Consider the following 20,189-nt stretch of genomic DNA (forward strand, 5'->3'; position numbering starts at 1 on the left):
GGCAAGATTCTAAACAAATGAATAAATAAATAAGCATCAAAGGGTGCCAGGGTGGCTCAGTCAGTTAAGCGTCTGACTTCAGCTCAGGTCATGATCTTGTGGTTCGTGAGTTCAAGCCTTGCATCGGACTCTTTGCTGACAGCTCAGAGCCTGGAGCCTGCTTCAGATTCTGTGTCTCCCTCTCTTTCTGCCCCTCCCCTGATTGCTTGCTCTCTCTCTCTCTCTCTCTCTCTCTCAAAAATAAATAAACATTAAAAAATTAAAAAAAAAAAGAAATAAAAAACATCAATAAGCCCTGTAGGTTGGAGTTGCTAAAATATATTATCTAAAACATCCTATCATGCTATAATACATTAACATGCTAAATACATTATCCATATTTTTTCATCAAAAAAATTTGAGGCAAAGAAACGGAAAACTGTGACTCATTCACAGGAAAAAATGCAAGCAATAGAAAATGCCTGTGATAGGACCCAGATGTCAGATTTAATAGAAAAGACTTCACCCCTTGGGGGCCAGGCCTCGCTCTGGTCACTTGATGGGGTCTCATCCCTAGGGACATAGTACAGCCCTGGGGCTCTGCTGGTGTGGGCTCAGGACCTGTGGGTACCAGCCTGATTCCTGAGGGTCTGACCAGGAGGTAGGGACATCACCACCACTTGGGACCCCAGCTCTCCCCAGCTGTCAGTAATTAAAAGCAATCTAACACGCATATACACGCACACACAAATAAACGACTTCAAAGCAGCCATTATATTTTCAAGCAACAAAAGGGAACCATACTTAAGTAAAGTAAGCTGTGATGACAATATTTCATAAAACTAAGAATATCGGTGAAAAGATGAAACTTATTTTTAAAAACAGCCAAATGGAACTTCTGGAGTTAACAGTTACAATGATTGAAATGAAAAGTCATTAAAGGAGCTCACCGCAGATTTGAAATTAAAGTAGAAAGAATTGGTAAATTTGCAGATAGATCAATAAAGGTCATGCAATCCAAGGAACAGAGAAAAATAATGATTAAAATTGACCAGAAACTGAGAGAAATGTGCAACACATAAAGCAAGTGAGCATATGCATGATGAGAGTGCCAGAAGGAGAGGGGAAAGAGAGAGAGGAATAGAAAAAACTATTTGAAGAAATAATGGTTGAAAACTTGCCAATTTGATGAAAAACTATCTACCCATCAAAGTTCACAGAACTCTAAGTAAGATAAACTCAAGGAGGTCCACATGCAGACAAATCATAATAAAGATCCTGAAAGACAAGTCTTAAAAGTAACAAGAGAAAAACAACTTGTTACATACAAGGGAACCCCATTATGATTAACAGCAAATTTCTCATTAGAAACTGTGGAGGCCAGAAGGCCATGGGATGACATATTTGAAGTGCCAAGGGGTGGGGGGAAACTGTCAACCAAAAATCTTATATCTAGCAAAACTGTTTTAAAAATGAAGGTGAGATAGGCTGTGTGCCCAACAGTCCTCTGGATCTGTTTCTTGCTTCAACGGGGTTTGGATGGAATAGACCCAGGCATGCCTCTTCTACCAGCCTCCTACCACCCTCCAAATTTTTTTCAGTCTCAACCTTCAGAGCCATCTTCTCAGCTACCCTCTGCCTCCGGGACCAGCCAACACCCTGTATTGAGCTTAGCTCCTTATTAGCAATCAAATATGAACTCTCAGATTCATCAGAATTATTCCACAGAAGTGGATGCTGCTGTCAACCACCTGGTCAGCGTGGATCTACCGGCCTCCTACACCTACCTCTTTCTGGGCTTCTATTTCTGCAAAGATGTAGCTCTGGAGGGCATGGGCCACTCTTTCCACAAGTTGGCTGAAGCAGAATGAGCCTACTGAGCTGTCTCTTAAAGATGCAAAACCAGCACCGCAGCCATGCCCAGGATGTGCAGAAGCCATCCTCAGATGAGTGGGGTAAAACCTTGGATGCCATGGAAGCAGCCCTCGTTCTGGAGAAGACCTGAACCAGACCCTTTTGGATCTGCATGCCCCGGGTTCTGCCCGTGCAGACCCCTATCTCTGTGACTTCCTGGAGAACCACTTCCTAGATGAGGAGGTGAAACTCATCAAGGAGATGGGCGACAAGCTTTCTAACCTCCCCAGGATGGGCTGGGCAAGTATCTATTTGAAAGGCTCACACTTAAGCATGACTACGAACTGCTCAAGCCCAGCAGCCTTTGAGGGGCCCTCTGGCATCCCTGTGGTGTGGGGGCTTATGCCTGAGCCTCTTCTTGAGGCCACAAGGCAGCTTTTAAACCACCCTGGAGCCCTGGAGCCCTCTCCCAAGCCATGAACCAAATGGAAACAATAAGAATTTTCACAGAAAAAAAGAAGAAGAAGGAGAAGGTAAAATTGAGTCATTCCCAGATAAAGAAAACAGGTAGTTTGGTGCTAGCAGAACTGACTTATAAGCAATACTAAAGAAAGTTCTTCATGCTAAAAGCAAATGACTCCAGACAGTAATTCAAAATCACTTCATAAAAAAGACCCTTAGTAAAGGCAATTATGTAGAAAAGATTATAATGAATATTTCTTTTCTTAGTTCTTTTTAAAGTAATTTCTGCACCCAGTATGGAGCTTGAACTCATAACCCTGAGATCAGAAGTCACATGCGTTACTGACTGGACCAGCCAGGCACTCCTATAATGAGTATTTCTTATCATTTATTCTCTTAATTTATTTTGAAAACAATAGTATAATACAATATGTATGTAACTGTATTGTTGGGACTGTAACATAGAAATGTAATGTATTTAAAAATAATAACACAAAGGTGGTTAGAGTTGAGCAAAGTTGTCAGGGATAATAAAATGATACCAAAGAGTAACTCAAATCCACAGGAACAAATGAAGAAAATCAGAAATGGTAGAAGAAGGTTAATATAACAAACTCCATAAATATATCCTTGTTCTCCTTCCTCTCCCAGCTTCTTTAAAACATATACAATTAATATTTGCAAATGACATATCGGACAAAGGGTTAGTATCCAAAATCTATAAAGAGCTCACCAAACTCCACACCCAAAAAACAAATAATCCAGTGAAGAAATGGGCAGAAAAAATGAATAGACACTTCTCTAAAGAAGACATCCAGATGGCCAACAGCACATGAAAAGATGCTCAACGTCGCTCCTCATCAGGGAAATACAAATCAAAACCACACTCACATATCACCTCACTCCAGTCAGAGTGGCCAAAATGAACAAATCAGGAGACTATAGATGCTGGCGAGGAGGTGGAGAAACGGGAACCCTCTTGCACTGTTGGTGGGAATGCAAATTGGTGCAGCCACTCTGGAAAACAGTGTGGAGGTTCCTCAAAAAATTAAAAATAGACCTACCCTATGACCCAGCAATAGCACTCCTAGGAATTTACCCAAGGGATACAGGAGTACTGATGCATAGGGCCACTGGTACCCCAATGTTTATACCAGCGTTCTCAACAATAGCCAAATTATGGAAAGAACCTAAATGTCCATCAACTGATGAATGGATAAAGAAATTGTGGTTTATATACACAATGGAGTACTACGTGGCAATGAGAAAGAATGAAATATGGCCCTTTGTAGCGACATGGATGGAACTGGAGAGTGTTATGCTAAGTGAAATAAGCCATACAGAGAAAGACAGATACCATATGTGTTCACTCTTATGTGGATCCTGAGAAACTTAACAGAAACCCATTGGGGAGGGGAAGGAAAAAAAAAAAAAGAGGTTAGAGTGGAAGAGAGCCAAAGCATAAAAGACTCTTAAAAACTGAGAACAAACTGAGGGTTGATGGGGGGTGGGAGGGAGGGGAGGGTGGGTGATGGGTATTGAGGAGGGCACATTTTGGGATGAGCACTGGGTGTTGTATGGAAACCAATTTGACAATAAACTTCATATATTGAAAAAAATAATAAAATAAAACACATACAATTACATGAAGTAGCAATTATAACAGTATATTATTGGGTTTGTGACAGGTATAGATGTAATACATACAACAAAGACATCACAAAATGGAGACAAGAGAATAGAGCTATATAGGACTGACATTAGTGTATCTTACTGGAATTAAGTTAATATAAATCTGAAGCATATTTTGATAAGATATATATGGTAAGCCCGGGAGCAACCACTGAAGAAAAATATGGTAAAAACAAATCACTATCTTAAAATGTTACATTAGAAAATATCCACTCAATGCAAAAGAAAGCAGTAAAGGAAGAGTACGGGAACAAAAGAGACATGAGACATATTGAGAACAAAAAGTAAAATGACAGACATAAATTCAACTATATCAATAACATTAAATGAGAGTGGATAAAACACTCCAATCAAAAGGCAGAAATTGCCAGAGATAGTTGATAAAAAAAAAAAAAAACATAATGTGCTATGTACAGGAAACATACCTTAGGTTCAAAGATACAAATAGGTTAGAAGCAAAATGATGGAAAAAGATGTCAATCAAACAGCAACCACAAGATAGCTGGAGTGGCTATACTAATATCAGACAGAACAGAACTGAAAAAAAATTGCTAGAGGAAAACAGGCACATTTTATAATGCTAAAAACATTAACCGACCAAGAAGATATAACAATTATAAATATACAACATGAAGCCCAAACTGACAGAATCGGAGGGAGAAATAGGCAGTCCACCAATAATAATGGGAGACTTTAATGCCCACATTCAATAATGGGTTACAATAGGTAGATCATCAACAAGGAAATAGACCTGAACAACACTTAAAAGCAATTGGACCAACAGATACCTATAGAGCCCTCCACCCAAGACTGGTAGAACACACGTTCTTCTGAGTGCATGTGGAACATTTCCATGGCAGACCACATGTTAGGCCACAAAACAAGCCTCAATGAATTAAAAAGGACTGAAGTCACGTAAAGTATGTTCTCTGACCACAGTGGAATGAAATTAGAAGTCATTAAGAGAAAGAAATTTGGGAAACTCACAAATAATGTGGAAATTAAACAACACACTCCTAGATAACCAATGGGCCAAAAAAGAAATTACAGAAAAAATTAGAAAATACTTTGAGATAAATGAAAATAAGCATACCAAAACTTATGAGAGCAGCTGAAGCAGTACTTAGATGGACATTTATAGTTGTAAACTGCTACATTACAAATGAGGAAAGATTTTAAATCAATATTTTAACCTTCTACCTGATACACTCGAAGAAGAACAAGCCAAATCCAAGCAAGAGCAAGGAAGGAAATAGTAAAGATTAGAGTAAAAAATAATGAAGTAGAGAATAGAAAAGGAATAGAGGATAACAACAGAACTGAAAGTTCGTTCTTTGAAAAGATCAACAAAATTGATAAACCTGTAGTTAGACTGAACAAGAGAGAAAAAGAAGACTCAAATTACTGAAGTCAGGAATGAAAGAGGGGAGATGAATACCAACATTAGTGATATAAAAAGAATTGTAAAGCAACAGTATAAAAAACTGTATGATAGATAACTTAGATGAAATGGACAACTTTGAAAATGACAACTCAGCACAGAGCCCGAGGTGGGGCTCAAACTCACAAACGGTGAGATCATGACCTGAGCCAAAGATGGACGCTCAACTGACTGAGCCACCCAGGCGCCTCTGGTAGAGGTCATTTCAGAGAATGAACCCCAAAGGCAAAAGTTACAGGGTAAAGACTGACCGTTCTGATCGTCTATTCTTTAATAATCCGTGCAAACAGTAAGAAAGTACTTTTGGGGCGCCTGGGTGGCTCAGTTGGTGAGCGTCCAACTTCAGCTCAGGACTAGATGGTTTCGTCAGTGAGTTCTACCAAACCTTTAAATAATTAATACAAATTGTTTCCAATGTCTTTCAAAAAAAAAAAAATAGAAAAGAAGTAAATATGTCCCAACTCACTCTATTAGGCCACATATTAACCTGTTACCAAAACCATGCAGTGACATCACAAGATGTCAGACCAATTACAGACCAATTACTCATGAATGTAAAAATTCATGAGATGGAAAAATCTTCAACAAATACTACCATAGAAAATCCAGCAACTCAAAAACGGATTATATACTATAGCTAAGTGGGATTATCCCCAGGGATACAAAGTTGGTTTAACATAGTAAAATCAATTAATGTAATATAATATGTAAACAGAATAAAGAACAAAAAGGTCATGAATATCTCAATAGATGCAGAAAAAAACTGACAAAATCTAGTACCCTTTATGAAAAAAAAAAAAAACAACCAAAAACACATTCAACCCTAAGAATAGAAGAGAACGTTCTCAACCTGATGTAGGGCTTCTATAAAAACTTCACAATTGGTGTTATACTTAATGGCAAAAGACTGAATTCTTTACCTCTAAGAGCAGATAAAAAATAGTTAAATGCTCTCAAAATTTCTTTTCTTTCTTTCTTTCTTTCTTTCTTTCTCTCTTTCTTTCTTTCTTTCTTTCTTTTAGAGAGAAAGACTATGCACACACACACACGCTTGCATGAGCATGGGAAGGGCAGAGGGAAAGAGAATCTCCAGCAGGCTCCACACTCAGCACTGAGCTCTATGCAAGGCTCGATCTCAGGACTGTGAGATCATGACCTGAGCTGAAATCAAGAGTTGGATGCTTAATTGATTCAGCCACCCAGACGCCCCTATGCTCTCAAAATTTCTATTCAGCATTGTAGTGTAAGTTCTAGTTGGGGCATTCAGGCAAGAAAATGGAATAGAATGAATTCTGATTTGAAAGAAAGAAGTAAAACTATCTCTATTGTCAAATGACTTCATATCGTATATAGAAAATCCTAAGGAATCAACTTAAAAAATAATTAGCATTAATACACAAATTCAGTGGGGTGCCTGGGTGGCTCAGTCGGTTAAGCATCCATCTTCAGCTCAGGTCATGATCTCATGGTTTGTGGGTTCGGGCCCCGCATCAGGCTCTGTGCTGACAGCTGGCTTCGGATTTTCTCTCCCTCTCTCTTTGCCCTTCCCCCACTCACACTCCAAGTGTCTTCCTCCAAAATAAATAAATATCAATACAAATTTAAAAAATAAACAAATTTAGTAAGGTTGCAAGATACAAAACCAAGACACAGAAATAAATTGTATTTCTAAACACTTCCAATGAGCAATCCCGAAATAAGATTAAGAAAACAATTCCATGTATAATGACAAAAATAATAAAATACCTAAGAATAAATTTAACAAAATGAGTGTAAAATCTGTACTCTGAAAATTGTAAGAGTCGTTGAAAGAAATTGAAGAGTTAAATGGAAAGACAGCTCATGTTCATAGATCAAAAGACTTAATATTGTTAAGATGGCATTAGTCCTCAACATTGTCTACATAGTCAGTGCAGTCTTTAGCAAAATCCCACCCGACTTCAGTGCAGAAATTGACAAGCTGATCCTAAAATTCATACAGAAATCCAAGGAACTATAATGTAAGTAAACTTCTAGCCAGGCTAACTAAATAAAAAAAGAGAAAGGACACAAATTGCTATTATTAGAAATGAAAAAGGGGACATCATTAGTACAGATTTATTTTGATGGACATTAAAAGTTTAATAAAAAAAATACTAACATTTCTATGACCACAAATTTGATGTTAAATGAAATGGATTGATTCCTTGAAAGACACAAACTATCAAAACTCACACAAGAAGAAATAGATGATCTGAATAACCCTGTGCCTATTAAAGAAATTGAATCAATAATTAATACCTTACAAACAGAAAGTACCAGGGCCAGATGGGTTTGCTGGTGAATTCTATCAAATATTTAAGGACGAAGTTATACCAGTTCTCTACAATCTCTTTCAGAGGATAGAAGAAGGGGGAATACTTCCTAACTCATTATATGAGGCCACCATTGCTCTAATGCAAAACCAGACAAAACGATAATAAGGGAACTATAGACTAATTATCTCTCATTAACACAGATGCAAAAATCCTCAACAAATTATTAGTAAATCAAATCCAAAAAAGCATAGAAAATATTATACACCATAACCAAGTGGGATTTATCCCAGGTATGCAGGGCTGGTTCAGCATTAAAAAGTCAATTAACAAGGTGCCTGGGTGGCTCAGTCAGTTGGGCATCCAACTTCAGCTCAGGTCATGATCTCGCTGTCTGTGAACTCAAGCCCTGCGTCAGGCTCTGTGCTGACGGCTGGGAGCCTGGAGCCTGTTTCAGATTCTGTGTCTCCCTCGCTCTCTGCCCCTCCCCCACTCATGCTCTGTCTCTGTCTCTGTCTCTGTCTCTCTCTCTCTCTGTCAAAAATAAATGAACATTAAAAAAAATTGTTTTAAAAAGTCAATTAGCGTAGCCCATCACATCAACAGGCTAAAAGAGGGAAAGTACATGATCTTATTAATAGATGCAGAAAAAACAGGGGCGCCTGGGTGGCTCAGTCGGTTGGGCGGCCAACTTCGGCTCGGGTCATGATCTCACGGTGGTCCGTGAGTTCGAGCCCCGCGTCGGGCTCAGTGCTGACAGCTCGGAGCCTGGAGCCTGTTTCGGATTCTGTGTCTCCCTCTCTCTCTGACCCTCCCCCGTTCATGGTCTGTCTCTCCCTGTCTCAAAAATAAATAAAATGTTAAAAAAAAATTTTTTTTTAAATAAAAAAAAAATAGATGCAGAAAAAACATTTGATAGACTTCAACATTTATTCATGATAAAAACTGTCAGTAAACTAGGAATTAAAGGGAACCTTATCAACTTGATAAAAAACTGTCTATAAAAATCCCTACAACTGGGGCATCTGGGTGGCTCAGTTGGATGAGCGTCCAGCTTCAGCTCAGGTCATGATCTCATGGTTTGTGAGTTTGAGCCCTGCATTGGGCTCTCTGCTGTTAGCACAGAGCCTGCTTCACATCCTCTGTCCCCTGCTGTCTACTCCTCCCCTAGTCACACTCTCTCTCTCAAAAATAAATGAATAAAGATTAAAAAGAAACCCAACAGCTAATTTTGTACTTAATGGATCTTACAAAGTAAGCTTTAGGACCTTAATAGGATAGGGAGACTCAATATTGTCAAGATGTCACTCCTTCCCAAGACAATTTATAGATTCACCTCAATTCCAGTCAAAATCCTACCAAGTTACTTTACAAATATAAACAATCTGTAAAGTTCTTATGGACAGGCAAAAGGCTCAGAATATCCAATACAGTGTTGAAAGAGAAGAACAAAGTTGTGTAACCGATGCTACGCAGCTTTAAGACTTACTCTAAAGCTATAGTAATCAAAACAGAGTTGTATAGGCAAAAGAATAGACAAATAGATCAATGGAACAGAATAGAGAGTCTATAAATAGACCCCCATAAATACAGTCAACTGATCTTTGACAGAGGAGCAATACAATGGAACAAAGATAGTCTCTTCAACGAATGGTGCTGGAACAACTGGATATCCATATACAAACTGATAAATATAGATGCAGACCTTACATACTTCACAAAAAGTAACTCAAAATGGGTCAGATACTGAAGTGTAAAATGCAAAACTATAAAACTCTTGGAAGATAACATAGGAGAAGACCTAGATGACCTTGGGTACCATGGTGGCTTTTTAGATATAATGCCAAAGACATGATCCATGAAAGAAATCATTGATAAGATGGACTTTGTTCAGTTTAAAAGCTTCTGCTCTGTGAAAGACAGTATCATGAGAATGGGAAGACCAGCTATAGGCTGGAAGAGAATATTTGCAAATTTCCGATAAAGGATTATTATCCAAAATATACCATAAACTCTTTAAAACTCAACAATAAGAAGCAACCTAATTTTTTTTAATATATGAAATTTATTGTCAAATTGGTTTCCATACCACACCCAGTGCTCATCCCAAAAGATGCCCTCTTCAATGCCCATCACCTACCCTCCCCTCCCTCCCACCCCCCATCAACCCTAAGTTTGTTCTCAGTTTTTAAGAGTCTCTTAAGAAGCAACCTAATTTAAAAGTGGGCCAAAGACTGGGGCGCCTGGGTAGCTCAGTCAGTTAAGCGTACGACTTTGGCTCAGGTCATGGTCTCACAGTTCGTGGGTTTGAGCCCTGCGTTGGGCTCTGTGCTAGCAACTCGGAGTCTGGAGTCTGCTTTGGATTCTATCTCCCTCCCTCTCTCTCTCTCTGCCCCTCCGCTGCTTGCTCTCTCTCTCTCAAATATAAATAAACATTAAATTTAAAAAAATGGGCAAGGCTTTAATAGACACCTAATCAAGGAAGATGTACAGATGGCAAATAAGTATATGAAAAGATGCTTTATATAATATGTCATCAGAGAAGTGCAAATTAAACCAATAATGAGATACCACTACACATATGTTAGAATGGCCAGAAGGAACGCTGGTGTTACCAAATTCTGATGAGGGGGTGGACCAACAGGAATTCTCATGCCTTGCTGGTGGGAATGAAAAATGGATGGGGTGCCTGGGTGGCTCAGTCAGTTAAGCATCCGACTTCGGTTCAGGTCACGATCTCATGGTTCGTGAGTTCAAGCCCCACATCTGGCTCTGTGCTGACAGCTAGCTCAAAGCCTGGAGCCTGTCTTCGCATTCTATGTCTCCCTCTCTCTCTGTTCCTCCAGTGCTCGTGCTGTCTGTCTGTCTGTCTCTCTCTCTCTCAAAAATAAATAAAAACATTGAAAAATTAAAAAAAAAGAAATGAAAAATGGTACAGCCACTTTGGAAGATAGTTTGGTGGTTTCTTACAAAACTAAATGTACCTTTACCATGGGACCCAGCAGTTGCACTCTTGGTATTTACCCAAAGTAGCTGAAAACATGCCCACACAGTAACCTGTACTTAGATGTTTTAGCAGCTTTATTCATAATTTTGAAAACTTGGAAGCAACCAAGATGTCCTATGGCAGGTAAATGGATAAATAAACTGGACACATCCAGATAATGGGATATTATTGAATGCTTAAAAAGAATTGAGCTATCAAGCCCTGAAAAGTCATGGAGGAAACTTAAATGCATATTACTAAGTGTAAGAAGCCTATCTGAAAAAGCTACACATTTTTGATTCCAGCTATATGACTTTCTGTTAAAGGCAAAAAGCTATGGAGGCAATGAAGATGTTTGCCTGGTTGGGGGGCAGCCAGGGTAGTGAATGAACAGGCAATGCACTGAGGGTTTTTAGGGCAGTGATAATATTCTATATGGTATTACACTGGTATATATATGTAACTATACCTTTGTCCAAACCCAAGAATGTACAACACCAAAAGTTAACCATCATGTAAAGTATGTACTTGGGGTTATTATGATATGTCAATGTAGGTTCATACTTGGTAACAAATATACCATTCTGGTGAGCGATGTTGATAATAGAGGAGACTATGCACGTGTAGAGACAGGAGATATAGGAGAAATCTCTGTACTTTCTCTTAATTTTTTTATGTACCTGAAACTGCTCTTAAAAATAATCTTTATTAGAAAGAAAGAATGAAAGAAAGAAAGAAAGAAAGAAAGAAAGAAAGAAAGATAGATGGAGGGAGTGAGGAAGGAAGGAAGGAAGGAAGGAAAGAAGGAAAGAAGGAAAGAAGGAAAGAAGGAAGGAAGGAGAGCTCAAGGGACCCAAAATATCCAAAACCAACCTGGAAAAGGTGAGCAAGGTTGAAAGATTCTCACTTCCTGATTTTAAAATTTACTACTAAGGTACAGTAACCAAGCCAAAGCAGTACTGGCATAAGGATAGACATATAGAGCAATGAAAGAGAATTGACTCCAGAAATGAATCCTCATAGTTACAGATTCATTCAATGGAGAAATAGTAATCTTTTCAACAAATGGTGCCAGGAAAACTGAACATCCACATGCAAAAGGATAAAGTTGTATTCCCTACCTCATGCCATATTAAAAAAATTAATTCAAGTGGATCAAAGACCCATATTGAAGAGCTAAAAATGGAAAAGTCTTAGAAGAAAATACAGGAGTAAATCTTCAGGACCTTCAATTAGACTGTGGTTTTTTTTTTTTTTTTTTTTTTTTTTAAGATATGATACCAAAAACCCATGGAACAAAAGAAAAACTGGATATTTGGACTACATCAGAATTGAAAACTTCTGTGCTTCAAATAAGACCATCAAGAAAATATAAAGAAAGACATCCACAGAATGGGAGAATATATTTGCATATCACATATCTGATAAGGAACTTGTTACAAATAATTCTTACAACTCAATAATAAAAAGATAAATAGCCCAATTAAAAAATGGGCAAAGGATCTGAATAAACATGCCTCCAGAGAAGATATAAAAAGAGGAAATATACATATAAAAGATGCTCAACATCATTAGTCATCAGGGGAATGAAATCAAAACCACACTGAGATGCCACTTCACCCCACTAGGATGGCTGTAATCAAAAAGACATTATAACAAATGTTGGCAAGGATGTGGATAAACTGGAAGCCCTGTGCACTGCTGGTAGGAATATAAAATGGTGCAGCTGCTTTGAAAAACAGTCTGCCATTTCCCCAAAAGATTAAACATAGAGTTACCCGATGACTCAACAACTCCACTTCTACATAATGAAGAGAAATGAAAACATATGTACACAAATATTCATAGCAGCATTGTTCCTAAGAGATAAAAGATGGATACAACCCAAAAAGATGGATACAATCCATCAACTGTTGACTGGATAAATAAAATGCATTATGCGTGTGAAATGGAATAGTACTTGGCAGGAAATAGAAATGAAGTAAGTATTATTGATACATGCTACAGTGTGGGTGTGCTTTGAAAGCGTGCTAAATGAAAGGAGCCATTCAAAAACAACACATATTGTATGATTCCATTTATATGAAATGTACTGAATAGGCAAATCTATTTATAAAGATAGTAGATTAGTGCTTGCCTAGGGCTAATCAGGATGTGGAAAATAGGGAGTGGCTGCTAATGTGTACAGAATTTCTTTTTGACATGCTGAAAATGTCCTAAAAGTAGATTGTGATGATGTTCAGCAATCAAAAAGAATGAAATCTTGCCATTTGCAGCAACAAGGATGGAACTAGAGTGTATTATGCTAAGCAAAATTAGTCAGAGAAAGACAAATATCATATGACTTCACTCATATGTGGAATTTAAGATACAAAACAGATGAGCATAAGGGAAGGGAAGCAAAAGTAATATAAAAATATAAAAACAGGGGCTCCTGGGTGGCTCATTCAGTTAAGCGTCTGACTTCGGCTGAGGTCATTATCTTGAAGTTTATGAGTTTGAGCCCTGTGTCAGGCTCTGTGCTGACACCTCAGGGCCTGGAGCCTGCTTCAGATTCTGTGTCTCCTCCTCTCTCTGCCCTTCCCATGCTCATGCTATGTCTCTCTCTCTCTCTCTCTCTCTCTCTCTCTCTCTGTCTCTCAATAACAAATAAACGTTAAAAAAAATTATATATATATATATATATATATATATATATATATATATATATATATATAGACAAGGAGGGGGACAAAACACAAGAGACTCTTAAATACAGAGAACAAACAGTATTGCTGGAGGAGTTGTAGGGGAGGGGATGGGCTAAATGGGCAAGGGGCATTAAGGAGGACACTCACTGAGATGAGCACTGAGCGTTATATGTATGGGATGAATCACTGGATTCCACTCCTGAAATCATTACTGCATTTTATGCTAACTATTTGGATGTAAATTAAAAAAAAAAAAAAAGATTGGGATGATGTTGTACCACTCTGTGAATATATTAAAAACCATTGAATTGTTCACTTTAAATGGATGAATTGATATGTAAATTATATTTCAGTAGAGCTGTTAGAAATCAAAAGCATGGTACTTAATAACTGTCATAAAAATTCTGGGGTAGGAGCAACGAGGTGGCTCAGTCAGCCAAGTGTCCGACTCTTGATCTGGGCTCAGGTCATGATCTCACAGTCATGAGGTTAGTCATGTGATCATGCCATACATCAGGCTCCGCCCTGAGCATGGGGCCTGCCTAAGATTCTCTCTTCCTCTCCATCTTACTCTGCACCTCTCCTGCTTGCTCATGTTCTCTCTTTCTGTCCCTGTATTTCAAAAATAGAAAAAAATCCTGTGGTATATTGTGATTGCCCCTGAATGGCTCATGTGCCCATCCCTGAATAATCATTATGGCCAGAAAGGTAAGATACTCTGATTAGCCCAAGTTAAATCACATTATCATCCATGGGCAACAGGGGCCACCTACATGTGAACCACAGGTATTTGATTTTTTCACAGGAGAGAGGGTTGTTCTTCTCAGAAGATGAAGGAAGATATGCTGGAGAGGCCAAACAACAGATTATTATCTGAGTTAAAAATGACTAGTTCTTGGGGCGCCTGGGTGGCTCAGTCGGTTGAGCATCCGACTTCGGCTCAGGTCATGATCTCGCGGTCTGTGGGTTCAAGCCCCGTGTCGGGCTCTGTGCTGACAGCTCAGAGCCTGTAGCCTGCTTTGGATTCTGTGTCGCCCTCTCTCTCTGCCCCTCTCCCACTCATGCTCTGTCTCTCTCTCTCTCTGTCAAAAATAAATAAACGTTAAAAAAAAATTTTTTTAAAAAGAATGACTTGTTCTATAACATCTCTTCTCAAGCCTTCAGATAGGCCCTTTTACTTTGTTAGGATAAGGAATATATATATATGGTGGGGCCTTTAAGAAACTTAATAGCCATAGTACTAGGAAGCATGTAATGGAGATAGAAATTAATTTGAGATATATCAAGGCAATATGGTGTGGTTGTTAAGGCTATAGACTCTAAAGCAGCCCAAATATGTTCAGATCTTGCTTATACCACTTACTGCTGTGTAACCTGAGGAAATTACTTTTCTTTGCCTGAATTTATTCATCTGTAAAATGGGAATAAGAATATTGCCAACTCACAACAACAAATTTGTAAATAAAATTGTAAAAATTTTAGTTAATACATTTAACATCCTTAAGAATTGTGCCTGGCACATAGTAATTGTGAGCTTCTATTTTTATTATAGTTAGTATCATTTTAAGGACTGATATGTGGCAGGAAGCTACTGAGATTATTAACTTATTTCGCAAAGGGACCTTATCTTGGCTAATAGCAACAAAAATTTTTATGGTCTATTTGGCCAAGCCATAACCAACACAGAACAATTAGAACATACCTCAGCAGAGAACACCACTGTTATAATATCAGACACACTGTAGAAAATTGCCTTTTTGTTCCCAACATGATTACCCTCCTAGTAGTTCTGGAATTATCATGTTTGTTATGAAGCATAAGAATCATAACTCATATTTGTTGAGTACCTACTATAATTCTCTGGTTGCAAGCAATCAAAATTGATTCAGACTGAGTTAATAGAAACCCAGAGATCACGAGACATTTGAAGAAACTCTAACAGAAATGATAAAGGTCAAAACAAATCTCAAAAAAGATAGTTTCTCAAAAAAGAAACTATCAACTTAGAGAAAATAATATATGCAGGATAAATAAAACTTCTAAAGAAATTATCATTAGTATCCTCAAAGAAAGAAGATATTACATGAAGAAGCATAGGATTTTTTTGGGGGGGGGCGGGGAGAGAGCATGTAAGCAGGACAGGGGTAGAGGAACAGGAAGAGAAAGAATCTTGAGCAGGCTGCACGCTGGGTGTGGAGCCTGATGTGGGGCTCAGTCTCATAACTGTGATATCATGACCTGAGCAAAAATCAAGAGTTGGACACTTAACTGACTGAGACCCAAGAAGCATAGGATTCTATCAAAAAGGAAACATTTAGAGACTAAAACCAAAATGTTTATAAATTCAAATGTGTAGGGGCACCTGGGTGGTTTAGTAGTTTAAGTGTCTGACTCTTGATTTTGGCTCAGGTCATGATCTCATGGTTTGTGAGTTTGAGCCCCATGTTGGGCTCTGTGCTGACAGTGTGGAGCCTGCTTGGGATTCTCTCTCTCCCTCTCTCTCTCTCCCCTCCCCTGCTCACTCTCTTGCTCTCTCTCAAAATAAATAAAAATTTGATAGCAGACATGAGCAACTCAATACAAAAACTGCAGAAAAAGTTGAGGAAATTGTTCCAAAAGTAGAGTGATAAACAATAAAAACCAATGAGATGAAGAATAGCAGTGAAATGAACAGAAAATTAGAGGAAAGATCCAATATATGAGCAATAGTAGTTCTGAAAAGTGAGAATAGAGAGCACAAAGGATAGGAATCAACATTGAAATTAATTCCAAGAAAATTTCTTACAACAGCAAGACATAGATTTCCAGGTTGAGGGAACCACCAAAAGACTATTGCATTAAATGAAAAAAAGTCATACATCACCAGGTAGATTGGCTTCAATTTTCAGGGTTCCAGTCCAAGATGGCAGCATAGGAGCCTCTTGAATTCACCTTCTCTCATGGACACCCTGAGTCTACAGCTACACATGGAATAATTCCCTCTGAAAGAAATTTAGGAACCAGCTGAGTGATTCCTACACATTTGGCAAGCAAGGAAATACCCATTTTACCCACATTGAAATGGGTCTTGGCACTCTCAACTACTGGGAACCACTAAGAACAAAGAAGATGTATTGAACCATCACAAATGTTTGAGAGACATCCTAGAGCTTGAGTGAGATGTATAGGAGACTGGAAGAGGCAGCTGTTTTATCTAATGCACAAAATCCAACACAGAGAGTCAAGGAAAATGAAGAAACAGAGGAATATGTTACAAATTAAAAAACAAGATAAAACTCCAGAGACAGACCTTAATAAAATGGAAATAAATGATTTACTTGATTAAAATGATAACAGTAATAAAGATGCTACCAAAGTCAGAGCACAATACATAGGCAAAGTGAGAATTTCAACAAAGAGATAGAAAGTATAAAAAAGTACCAAACAGAATCACAGAGCTGAAGAATACACTAACTGCACCAAAAAATTCAAAATTCAACTGCACCAAGGGATTCAACAGCAGACTGGATCAATGGCAGAAAGGACTTGAACTTTGAGAACGATAGAGAGAAAACGTCATATTATGTGTCAATAGTGAAGAAAGGGTCACATCCAAAGGATTAGAAATCAGAAGGGCCCCATATTTCTCAAAAGCAATAGTGGAATTGCTAAAATATTGCAGCAATGCCTTTGAAATTCAGAGCGACATCATTTCCAACCTAGAATTCCATACCCAGCCAAACTACAAACCAAGCACATGGGTAGAACCAAGACATTTCCAGATGTGCACAGTTTTCAAATATTTACCTCCTCTGAGTCTTCTCTCAGGGAGCTACTGAGAATGCTGCACCAGAATGAAGGAGTAGATCAATAAAGGAGAGGACATGGGATCCTGGGAGCAAGGAATCCCACAAAAGAGATATAAAAGAGTTTTAGGGGAAAGAAAGTGAGAGCTGCACAACAATCTGATTAAAGCATATCAGGAAGCTGTGGAATGAACTTTGCTAAATATGTGTAAAACTAAGCAACACAATAACAGCAAAAAAGGCAATTATTAATTCCAGGGAAAAAAGAATTGTGGTAAAGTATTGTGGTTCACTCCATGGCTTGATTGGAAATAGTGTTTACATGCCATCATAAGATAACAGTGTATATTGAGCTAAACAGTACTTTGGTATGCTGTATTAGGGGATGAGAAGTGTGTATTTGAGAAGTATGGGGGGGTTGGGAGTTTGTGTGAAAGGGAGTTAAATTATCTTCCAGGGTAGAAAGTCAATAGATAAGACATGTGTGATATAATAAGAAATACATATCTGGACTCTGCCCCTGGTTTTTGATACATAGCTCCTAAAACTCTTGTGATTTCCTGAGTGAGAGGGGTGCTAGGAATACCTTTTGTTCTAGTATTTATTTGGTCTTTGACCCTCTTCCTGACACAGAGGTCCTAAAAAAATCTTGTAATTTCCTGAATGATTAGGGTAATAGGAGCATCTTACACAGATATTCTAAATTCCTTGGAATTCCCTGGGTGATAGGAGTGTTTTTTGTTCCCCTGAGGTGACTCTTATTGGGCTGGTCATCAGAAAGACAAAGTCATGATTAGAAGCTTGGAACTTTCAACCATACTCCCCATCCTCCAGGAAGAGTAGAGGGAGATTAGAGATTGAGTTAAACTATCATGCCCCTGTGATGAAGCCTCCATAAAAACATGTAGACTTTGGAGTATAAAGAGATTCCTGGTTGGTAAATATATTCATGTGCCAGGGTGGTGACTTACTCCATGCTTTGTGCAGATGGAAGCTTCTGTGAGCGCAACCCCTCTGGACCTCACCCTATGTACTTCTTCATGGGTATCCTTTATTATATCCTTTATAATAAATCCATGAAAACATTTTCCTGAGTTTTCTGAGCTGTTACAGCAAGTCATCTAACTTGAGGAGTAGATCATGGGAACTCTCATGTACTTGTAGCCAAGTTAGACATAAGTGTGGGTACCTGGGAACCAAGTACTATGATTGGCATCTCAAGTGGGGTGCAGTCTTGAAAGACTGGGCCCTTATCCATTGGCATCTGCACTAACTCAGGTGGTTAGTGTCATCATTGAATTGTAGGATACCCAGTAGATCCGCAGTGTTGGAGAATTGACACATTTGGTGTCAGAAGTGCTGTAGATCCAGAGAAATAGTTGTTATTTTAACATATTATTTAGTGACTTGAATGCACATATCCAAAACAATTTAAATTGTATTTTAAAAAATTTTTGATGTTTGTTTGTTTTTGAGAGAGAGAGAAACAGAATGCAAGCAGGGGAGGGGTAGAGAGAGAGGGAAACACAGAATCCAAAGCAGGCTCCAGGCTCTGAGCTGTCAGCACAGAGCCCAACGCGGGACTTGAACCCAAGAACTGTGAAATCATGACCTGAGCCGAAGTCAGATCCTTAACCTACTGAGCCACTCAGGTGCCCCTCAAAAACAGCATTTAAAGAATTGGAATTGATTGTTAGTTGTGAAAGTAGTAAATGCAGTGGGAGACGTGGAAATTTTATTTGTCCACTTGTCTCTCTATCTGTATTTAATTATTTACCAAGCCTTTGTTAACTTCAACCCTTGTATTTGTTAAATTGTGGAAAATTATCTACTGGTAACTCTTCAAATCAATTCAGTGGATTACGATCAGATTTCAAAAAAGTAAAATAAAGTAGAATACAATAGTGAGCATGCATTGCATAGAGCAAAGACAAATATTATTTTTGAATTTTTCGTTTCTGTTTCATATATTTATGCACATACTAGAATCATGATGTAAATGCATTTCTTACTGTGAGATGCAGTTGAAAGTAGTTTGAGAAATGGGCTTCAAGATGTATCTTCAGGACGTCCCACTGAAAGCAAAGAATGTTCGGGATGTGGCCCAAGACCATGCAGTGTCTGTTGCACTTAACACTGGGAGGATCTTTAAGTTTATGGTTTCGTTAACTCTTCACAACTCTGATTTGTATCCTTTTTATAAATGAGGAAACTGAAATTAGCCCAAGTTTCTTCTATGATATAGGTATTCTGCCCTACTTCTTGCATTTTCAGAGGGCCCCGTTTTCTCCTGTACTTACAGAAAACGTTACCAAAGTGTTCCAGAATACCTCCCAAGCCTTCCATTCCTCCACTATGAAATGGGTGTAACGCAAGCACATATGTCTTTGCTTTGCTGTTTAGTGAGGCTGTTATATTTAAAATTGCTACACCCCTCGCTTTGCTTTTCCCCTATTCTGCTGTCTTCAGTTAGAAGACTGCATGATGTATTTATCTGTTTCTTTTTTTATTTTTTTACTTTTCCCACTAGCATGTGAGTCCTGTCAGGAGAAAGATCTTTGATCTCCAGCACCTAATAACAGATGGCACTCTGTAAAAGTATTTCAATGCATGGACAGATGGGAGGGAGGGAGGGCAGGAGGGAAGGAAGGAGGAAGGAAGGAAGGAGGGAAAGCAGGAATGAAGGAGGGATAGAAGGAAGGAGGGAGGGAAAGAAGGAAGGAAGGAGGGGAAGTAGGAACAAAGGAAGGAAGGAAGGAAGGAAGGAAGGAAGGAAGGAAGGAAGGAAGGAGGGAGGAAGGGAGGGAAGGAGAGATGGAGCATCGACTTACAATCAGGGCTTTAGCAAGTGCTTCAAAGAGCAGTAGAGAGGATTTGAAGGTATAACGCTCGTAAGAGTGTCCAGCCTTGCACACAGTAAATACTCAGTAAATGTTGGTTGGATTTGATTTTCAAATATATGGAAAGGGAAAACATTCTTAGAAAACTAGTCCAGTTTTAGGGAAG

General features: G+C 38.5%; 1 protein-coding gene and 1 pseudogene across 1 annotated transcript in view; both read left to right on the forward strand.

Annotated features, from left to right (window-relative positions):
* GXYLT2 (glucoside xylosyltransferase 2) overlaps nucleotides 1–20,189 on the forward strand; it is a 96,685-nt gene that overhangs the window by 37,627 nt on the left and 38,869 nt on the right. The gene's annotated exons all lie outside the window — the stretch shown is intronic.
* LOC109254498 (ferritin light chain-like) lies at nucleotides 299–2,291 on the forward strand (annotated as a pseudogene).

The sequence above is a fragment of the Panthera pardus genome, unplaced genomic scaffold, assembly GCF_024362965.1.
Source record: "Panthera pardus isolate Hobbes unplaced genomic scaffold, ASM2436296v1 HiC_scaffold_8, whole genome shotgun sequence".
In the NCBI taxonomy this organism is placed as follows: Eukaryota; Metazoa; Chordata; class Mammalia; order Carnivora; family Felidae; genus Panthera; species Panthera pardus.